Raw genomic sequence first — 9,494 nt, 5'->3', positions numbered from 1 at the left:
TTCAAAAAAAAAAAAAAAAAAAAAAAAAAAAAATATATATATATATATATATATATATTTAATTTAAATTAAAATTGTTGAGGTATAACCTATGTAATAGGAGAGCACATAAAGGGCACTGACCTCAAGCTCAGTGAATTTCTACATATGTAGATACCAGTACAACCACCACACAGATCAAGATATTCCTGGCACTCCAGAAAGTTCCTATGTGTTCCTTCCTAGTCAATATCCAGCCCCCATCTGGAGATCACCACTGCCCTGACTTCTATCACTGTCAATCAGTTTCTTCTTTGAAGTTCAGAATTTCTCTTCCTTTTCTATGAGAACTCGAGACCAGGGTCTTTGGAATTAGGTTCCTCTGGCATTAGGGAATGTTACATTCATTTAATTCATCCTCCTACTTCAAAGGGGGCTGTAGCTTCTCAGGGCCGCACGTCTCACTAGTGACCTCCAGGAAAACAGACTGCTGCTTCTTTCTTGTTCTAGAGTACCCATATCTAAAAATGGCTCCACATCTTTGGGCCGTAGCTCTGGTTAGCATCCGTGTGGCCTAGGCCTTGGAGTGCCATGCTTCCTTGAGGCAGGACAATGGCGGTTGACCCCTGGGCCCTCATGCATCTAGATCTTCTCACCACAGAGTATGGGGGCACTAAGCAAAAGGACAAATTAGGGGTGGGTGAATAGGAGCCAGACCTGCACTTCTAAAACTGTATGCTGGGCCTTACTACTGGGCAGTCTCAGAGGCTTCTCATGTTCAACTTGTTCCAAACCCAATGTCTCCTCTTGCCAAACCTGGCTGTGTGCCTTTTTTATTTTTTTTTATTTTTTTTGAGTCCAGGTCTTACTCTATCACCCAGACTGGAGTGCAGTGGCATGATCATGGCTCACCGCAGTCTCAACCTCCTGGGCTGAGGCAATCCTTTCCGCCTCAGTCTTCCAAGGAGCTGACTATAGTCATGCACCTGTAGGCCTGCACCACCACGCCTGGCTAATTTTTTTTAAAAACGTTTTTTGGAGAGATGAGCTGTCCCTATGTTGCCAAGGCTGGTCTCAAACTCCTGGACTCAAGCAATCCTCCCCCTTCAGCCTCTCAAAGTGCTGCGATTACAGGCATGAGTCACTGCTTCCTGGTCCTGGCTGTTCCTCTTTGGCCCCCTCAGTCAGCACTACCATCCACCAGTACCAAGGCTGGAGATGTCTGCCCTCTTGATCTGTCCTTCTCCCCCCCACACACACACACACACACACACACACACACACACACACACACACACACTCCAAAACACTCACCTAACTCCTCTTTTCATTTCTGGCCTTGACCCTTACAGTGGCCCCTTTGGGGTGCTCCTGCTCACCCCTGAGTGACCCTCTCACTTTCCCTCACTGCTGCTTGTTCCCAGACATGCCGTGCTCCTGCTAACCCAGATATGCTATTTCCTTCCATATTTGGGCCTCTCACCCTGTCTGCAGTGCTGTTCCCTGATTTCAACTATCAAAAACTATCATAAAACGATAATAAAAACCCATCTCAAATGCTCTCCCTTAGAGAAGGTGTTTACTTCTCCAGCTGTCCTCTGAACAAACCCCAGTGGCTCTCTGAACAAACCCCAGTGGCACCTTCCTTGTTGTTAGGCCACCGGGCTGTGAGCTCCTCGAGGGAAGGGTGGTTTGCTATTGATTTTTGTGTTTTCAGAGCCTAGTCCTGTGCACGTTCCCTGTATGGGTGGGGGATGCTCTGCCATGAACTACAAATCACAACCCATTAGCAGGTCATAAAAGCAATTTAATGTGGGCTACGATCTATATTTAAAAAAGAATAGAAAATATCAGAGTGCATTATGTGTAGCTAGACCAAACATTATTTCGAGAACCTTTACCCCTTGTTTTACACACACACACACACACACACACACACACACACACACACACACACGGTTGTGTACAGGGACATGCTGCAAGGCATCTTTTGCCCTAGGCTGCAGCTATAAAAGCTTGAAAATCATTGTTTTATGTTCTAGTGAGAGTTTCTTTTTTGGGAAGGTGAGTCCCTTCAGCTCTGGTTGATGTCACTAGGATGAGGACAGAGAGCAGATGTGGCATTCCTGAGGTCTTCTGTGTGCCAGGGCTTCTACTTGCTAGCCACTTTATATTCTGCATGCCATCCTCCCGCAGCAAAGCCAAGGGACCTGACCATGGTCCAGGAGCTGAGATCTGAACCCAGATGCCTCTTGTCTCCAGCCTCTGCTATTTCTGGTGTCAGAAGCTCACCTGACCTCTAGGGGTGGCATGATGGGGAGGGACTGGAGGGCACTTCCTGGGCAAAGGGTGAGGCTTCTTGTCCACCCTTGCCCTCCCCTCCTCTCTGGAATAAGGGGCCAGAGTGTTCCAGTAAAAACCCCTTGCTAGGCCTGGAAGGGACCGACTTGTCCTCCAGCATGAATCCCTGTATCCCCAGGTCTCCTGGCTGGCCCAGGCAGAGCTATGAGAGCTCTGATGTCTGGAAGGGAGCCTGCCTCATTATTTCCTCATTAGGGGTGGAGGGTGCCAGTAGGGAGCAGGGAGCAGTCATTTCTGAGTGCACTGCATCAAAAAAGGCTGCAGGGGAGCTGAGCCAGCGTGCTGGGGGCACAGAGAGCAGCTCCAGGCTGCATCCCCCGCCACTTGCTGCCAGAGCTTCTGCTGGTCCTCAGGGATGCCTCCTCTGACCCTCTATGCCCCTCTCCTAGGCTCCCATGGGACCCCAGAGTCCCTCCATCCTAAGCTGTCTGTCTGTCTGTCTCTCCTACCAGGCATTGAGCCCCTCAGGGCAGGAACTGTGCTCCAAGTTTCCAGTTCTTCCAACACACAGTAGGAGCTCAGAGAATATCTGGAGAAGGAAAGAAAGAGGAAGAGAAGGGGGAAAAAAAGGCAAGAAGGGAGGCAGGGGGCCGGCTGTCTCAGAGCTCAAAGCCCAGGTGGATCAAGTACCCAGCAGGTGGGCAGTGTCTGGGCTCAGACCCTCTGCCTCCTCTCTGGCAAACATCATCGCAGAGCCTTGTCTTCCCTGGGTACACACCCTGGCTACTCCATGGCCACTCAAGCCCTTCCCTGGTCACTGATCCCTGGGTGAAGAAGGCGTTTTTCCGTGACTCAAGTGTCTGCGACTCAAGTTTCTGCCTCTGGCTTTACTACGATCCTATGACAATCTTCACCCTTCCGGAGCTCTTTCAGCATCCCCTACCCCCACCTCCAGAAATCCTGAGGACTTCATTGAACTCTCTGGGAGCTTAGGCTGGTGGTTAAAATAAGGGCTTTGGAGTCAGCCCTGCACCAGAGTCCTGTTGCTGGCTGTGTGATCTTGCATCTCCTCCCTCAGATTCTTCATTTAGACAGACAGACCTAACTCATAGGGGAATCTAAAAAGGGGGTCTATAAAGTGCCTGGTGTTCAGTGGAGTTTGTTTCTGTCCCTTTTTATCCATTTCCGTGTGTTGGTGGCATGTTTCTCTGGTTGGGCAATGCCTCGGCTTCTAGGTCACCTTTGCCAGGGGACCTAGTCTCTAAGACAGGCGGCCTCTTCCCAGGAACCTTCCCAGTGCAGGCTGAGCCTCCTTCCCAATGGGAGCTGTCCTCCTGTGCCAACTAGAAGCATTCTCTGGGGTCTCCAACAGGGATCCTAGTTCTAGTCTTCAGAATGGCTCTCTGACTCCACTCATTAATAGATCACCAGTGTCCGACAACTCTCACCCAATAAATAATTCAGCTCCAGCTCCTCCCCGTTTAGGTGAGTGGCTCCCTGTTTCCCCATGTATGGCTCCCTGGAAGGGTAGAGAAAGCCCATTCTGAAAGAGTTCTAAACGTCCCAGCTTATGGCAGCCCACAGACATTCCATGCTGGCCACAAAGCCAGTTGGACCAAGCCCAGCTGTCGAGTTATGAACATCTCCCTCCTCCCTTCATAGGGAATCAGGTGGGGGCTGGGTGGGCAGACCCTGCAGCATTCTCTAAAGGTTCCCTCCAGCCACCAGGGCCCCAGGACATCCCTTTGGTCACAGTGGACCCCTGGGAGCAAGGGACAAGGGCAGGGGGAAGAAGACAGATGCCTTTGCACGTGCAGGGTCCTTGCCCAGAAGTCCCTTTCCTCACCCACATATCTAGGGAATTCCTCTCCATCTCTGATGTCTCTATTTGGGCTGAACTTCTGTGAGGTCTTCCCTAACCACTAGGCCACCCATTCAAAGTATTAATCCCTTGCTCCTTCCTCCACCCTCAAGAATCCACATCCAAGAAGATGTTGCTCATCTCGCTCTCAAACCGTGAGTTGCTTGAGGTCAGGGACAGTGGCTTCATGGCTCCTGATGAATAGAGAGGGAAGCATCAGTTGGGACTGCAGTGTTGCTGAGGTGAGTGAGAGTCACCTAAGAAGGACTAGGCTTCCCTCTTTGCAGGGTCCGTGGTACAGAGGGAGGGACCCCAAGGGCAGGGTGGGGTGGGGTGGGGACGGGGAGAGGCCCTGGGAGAGGGTCTGAGGCCCTGGCAGCTGTGGAGAAAGGGAGGCAGAGTGAATGGGAGCAGACCAGTTAAACACAGAGAAAGGCCAAGCCCCCTTTAACGGAAAAGGAAAATGAAATCAGAATGAAAATTGATGAGGCGGAGAGAAAAGGAGACTCATTTCATCAGCAGGTTTGCCAGATGAAGCTCGGAGATAAATCACGCGGCGGAAGGAGCTGTGGTCTCAGCGCGGGTACGCGCCTTCTCCCTCTGTCAGCTGTCTTGGGCAGGCCCGGGAGATAAATGGCTGCAGCTGAGGCCCAGAGGCAGTGAAGTTTTTTTTTCTTTTCTTTTTTTTCCCCCCTAACTGCAGGAGAATGGCCTGTTGGTCCTTGCCACCTCCTCCAGGCCTACCCTGGTCATTCCCTCCCCTAGGCCCTCTCCTGTGCCCCTCCTCAACCCACAGGCCTCTCCCTGGGCAGTGCCTGTGCACTCTCCTGCCAGGTCAGGACTGAGGAGAGTATGTCTCAGAACCTCTGCTGCCTCAATACCTCATCTATCTCCAAATCCAGGAAGGGGAAGCAGAGACAGTCAGGGCATGGGAGGCTGTGGCAGTGGGTACAGCATAGGAGGGGGCTGGGCTTTAGTTCTGGCTTGAGTACAGACTTTGGGTAATGTCCTCTTCCTTCTTTAGGCCTTGAGTTCCTTATCTGCAAAATGAGGAGGTTGGGCTAGACCCGCAGTTCTCAAACTGTAGTCCCTAGACCAGCAGTGTCAGCATCACCTGCAAACTTGCTAGAAATGCAGGTTCTCAGGCCCATCCTGGACCTACAGAATCAGAAACCCTGAGGGTGGGCCCTTCCTAGTCACCTGTGTTTGAACAAGCCCTCCAGGCGGTTCTGATATGCTCAAGTTTGAGAACTGCTGGGAGAGATTACCTCTAATGTCCCCTCCAGCTGCACAGTGTCATCTAGAATGTTCCATTTTAAAGGTATATGTACATATGACAAACTGCTTATACCTTGACAGATTAGACTCGAGTATTGCAGATCCTCCTCGCCTCTCCATCCTGGCCACAAGGAAACACTGTATCCAATAAGCATTAATAGAGCCCTGACTGTATACCAGGCACTGTATGTATGTGAGGGGTTGGGGATTCACAGCTATGAGGAGGGTAGGTGGAAAATTACAGGTTAAAACAAAACAAAACAAAACCAAAGAGTATGACAGAAAGTTGTCACGGAGCAAGGCCAACAGAGCCCAAGCTAGAGGAGAGAGCATAATTCTGCCTTGTGTCAGAAATTGGACAGTCAGAGGAATTACTAAAATTTGTTGAATTGTATGCTAAAAATGGCTGAATGTGATGGTATGCAAATTATACTTCAATAAAGCTGTTAAAAAATCACAGTGGGAGTGTTGTCTGAATCTATAGGCCAGTAGATGCACAGATGGTGGAAGACATTCTCCACATACAGGAGACACCAGGAGCAAAGGTCTTGAGATTAACACATAGGAATTGAATTCCAAGGAGTGAGTGGGTTCCCCTTGGGTCCTGAGAGTGTGGGTGACATGATGTGAAGATGCTGGTGCAGCAGGCAGGAGCCAGAATGGTGTGGACACAATATTGCAGGCAGAAGGCAGCCCACAGGGATATATAAAATGTAGACCTGTAATTCCAGTGCTTTGGGAGGCCAAAGTGGGAGACTCACTTGAGTGTGGCCAGGAGTTTGAGACCAGGTTGAGCAAAGTAGCAAGACCTTATCATTAAAAAAAAACTAGCCAGGGTGTGCACCTATAGTCACAGCTACTTTGGAAGCTGTGGCAAGAAGATTGCTTGAGCTGAGGAGTTGGAGACTGCAGTGAGTTATGATCGTACCACTGCTCTCCAGCTTGCATGACAGAGCGAGACCCTGTCCCCCAAACAACAATAGCAAACAAACAAAATAGGCAGTAACTACTACAGTCATCAATAATCTAATATGACCAGATGCACCTTGTAATTAAAATGCTTCTATATCCACAATCCTATGTTGCTCTGGTCTGAATATGTCCCCCCAAATTCAGGTGTTGGAAACTTATTCCCCAATGCAACACTGTTGGGAGGTGAGGCCTTTTAGGATGTATTTAGGTCATGAAGGAATATATTAATGTTGTCATGAAAGGTCTTGATGGAGAGAATTTGGTCCTTTTCTGCCTGTCCACCTTCTGCCTTGTAAGGACAACAGCATTCCTCCTCTCCAGAGGTCTTCCAAGGCACTCTCTTGGAAGCAGAGAGCATCCCTCACCAGGCGCCAGTGCCTTGATCTTGGAATTTCCAGCCTCCAGGACTGTGAGAAATAAATTTCAGTTCTTTGTAAGTTATTAGCCTGTGGTAGTCTGTTATAGCAGCACAAATGGACTAAGGCATATGTGATTCTCCTAGCAGCCCTGTGAAGTCATAGGAGCGAGCTATCATCCCCATATTACTGGGAAGGATATTAAGTGACTTGCCCAAGATCATACAGCAAACAAGTCACGGAACCAAGGTTAGAAGATCCAGGATGCTTCTAAGTCCAGTTCTTATTTTCCCAGTGGGAGGGCAAGGATAACAATAGTTGCCATTGACTGAGCACTGATTATGAGGATAGCACCATGGCTTGGGAAGTACTAGCCCCGCTTCACAAACTGAGAGGCTCAGTAACTTGCCCAAGGATATTCACAGGTAAAGCCAGAACTCAGACTAGGTTCTTGCTGACCCTAAAGCCCATGCTCTAAACTCTGACTTCATATCACCTTCCTCCAGCCCCCACTGCCCAGCTCTCTCCCCTCCTTCCTCAAGCCTGGAATGGAATGGGGAGATTTCCAGTTGATGTCTTCTAATTCAGGCTCTGGCCAACCCAAGCAAAAGAAACTGGCCCCAGCCTAAGTTCAGCAGCCCTTCTTCCGGAGAAGGCCCTTTCCAACCTGGCAGAGGCTCCCTCTCCTTCACACCCGTCCATGCCTTCCAAGCCCCGTTTACCCTCTGCGGGACCAGCAGCTCCCAGGGCCCCTGAGCCTGGTGGAAGGAAATGCTTCCATCTGTGATCAATAAAAGGCATAATTCAGTGACTGCGGCAAGTACAAAAGAGTGTAGGTTAAATCAATATTTAGAAGCTTCGAAATTAAACTAATTAAGAGCAAGCCTTAATGATTTTTACTGTCTGAAAATAAAAAAGACAAAAAGCGTACCTATATTTCATGATTTTACTTTAGTAGCTTGTAATAATTTGGGAAGAGAAGAAATGGAAAGTGCTCTCAGCCGGCCCCATGTTCTGCACTGCAGGAGAGGGGAGCGCTGGTCCTTGGTAATAGGAGGGGAGAGGACGGATGGGGTGGAGGGATGGAGCACAGCATGCAACCTGCAGTTAGAAACAGCCGCCTGGCTTGGGATTCAGGGACTGTTATGGGTTGAATTGTGTCCTTCAAAAATATAAACTGAAGTTCTACCACCTGTTACCTGTGACTGTGACCTTATTTGAAAACAAGGTCTTTGTGACGATGAGGCCACTATGGAAGGTTCTAATCCAATATGACTGGCCTCTTCGTAAGGAATGAAAAATGCCAAGTGAAGATAGACACAGAGGGAGATGCCACATGTCACAGAGACAGAGACTGGAGTGCTGCAGCTGTGAGCCAAGGAACGCCACTGGCTGACTGATGGCCAACACCAGAAGCTAGGAAGGGGCAAGGAAGGATCCTCCTCTACAGGCTTCAGAGGGAGGATGGCCCTGCTGACACCTTAGCTTTGGACTTCCAGCCTCCAGAACAGTGAGACAATAAATTTCTGTTGTTTAAAGCCACCTGGTTTGTTTTACTTTGTCATAGCAGTCCTAGAAAAGTAACACAGGGACCCTGGGTTCTAGTTCCCACTTTGCCACCTACTAACTGCAAGCTCGGGCATGATACTTAACCTCTATGTGCCTCAGTTTTTCCTTTGAAAAATGGAGATAAGACTAGTACCATCTATTTTTACAGAGATGCACAGATCAAATGAAACCATGAGTGTGGATATGCATGATGAGCTGTAAGTGCTGTACAAATATCATCCAGGCTTACTGCTTAGTGGAAAGAATCTGGAAAAGAACTCAGGAGCCATTAGTCAATGGGCAGGAAGCTTCCTGCCAGCTCAAAGGACTGTTCTAAGACCCAATCAGACCACAGGTATGAGTTCACTATGCATCATTAGAAAGATGATACATATGAGAGGTGTTTTGATTATCATGCTCAACAGGGATCTTATTTGCTGGCCGCTTGGTCCTAGTTTTCTCATCTGTAAAATAAAAGGGCTGGACAATATGATTTTAAGGGTATTTTTCAGCATTATTCTCTGAGCTCATATATATATATTTTTTAAATTTTGTTTTTTTGAGTTGGAGTCTCACTCTTGTCACACAGGCTGGAGTGCAGTGGCACGCTCATGGCCACCACGGCCTCAGCCTGCTGGGCTTAGGTGATCCTTCCACCTCAGTCTTCCAAGTAGGAACTTTTTTTTTGAGACAGGTTCTCACACTGTTGCCCAGGCTGGAGTGCAGTGGCACATCATGGCTCACTACAGCCTCAGCCTCTTGGGTTCAGGCGATCCTCCTGCCTTAGCCTCCTGAGTAGCTGGGACTACAGGAGTGTGCCACCATACCCAGTTAATTTTTAAAAATTTTTTTGTAGAGACAGGGTCTCGCTATGTTGCCTTGGCTGGTCTCAAACTCCTGGGCTCAGGCAATCCTCTCACCTCAGCCTCCCAAAGTGCTGGGATTACAGGCATAAGCCACTGTGCCCAGCATGTGTGTGTGTGTGTGTGTGTGTGTGTGTGTGTGTGTGTGTGTGTGTGTAATGTAGTATAAGAGGGGGGACCCCCAAAACACAGAATTATGTTTTTTGGAGGCCAGGCCCCTTGTAGTAAGGCTTCCCCCACTATGTAAGTGTTCTAGGAACCCATTGGCATTAGCGTTTCAGCTAGCGTTGTTGTGAGAGGCTGCATCCAGCTTCAGTGAATATTTTTTGGAGATTC

This window comes from Carlito syrichta, unplaced genomic scaffold (genome assembly GCF_000164805.1).
Source record: "Carlito syrichta isolate Samal-C Ts95f unplaced genomic scaffold, Tarsius_syrichta-2.0.1 Scaffold309080, whole genome shotgun sequence".
In the NCBI taxonomy this organism is placed as follows: domain Eukaryota; kingdom Metazoa; phylum Chordata; class Mammalia; order Primates; family Tarsiidae; genus Carlito; species Carlito syrichta.
The sequence above is the reverse complement of the archived record's forward strand: the minus strand, read 5'-3'. Positions refer to the sequence as shown.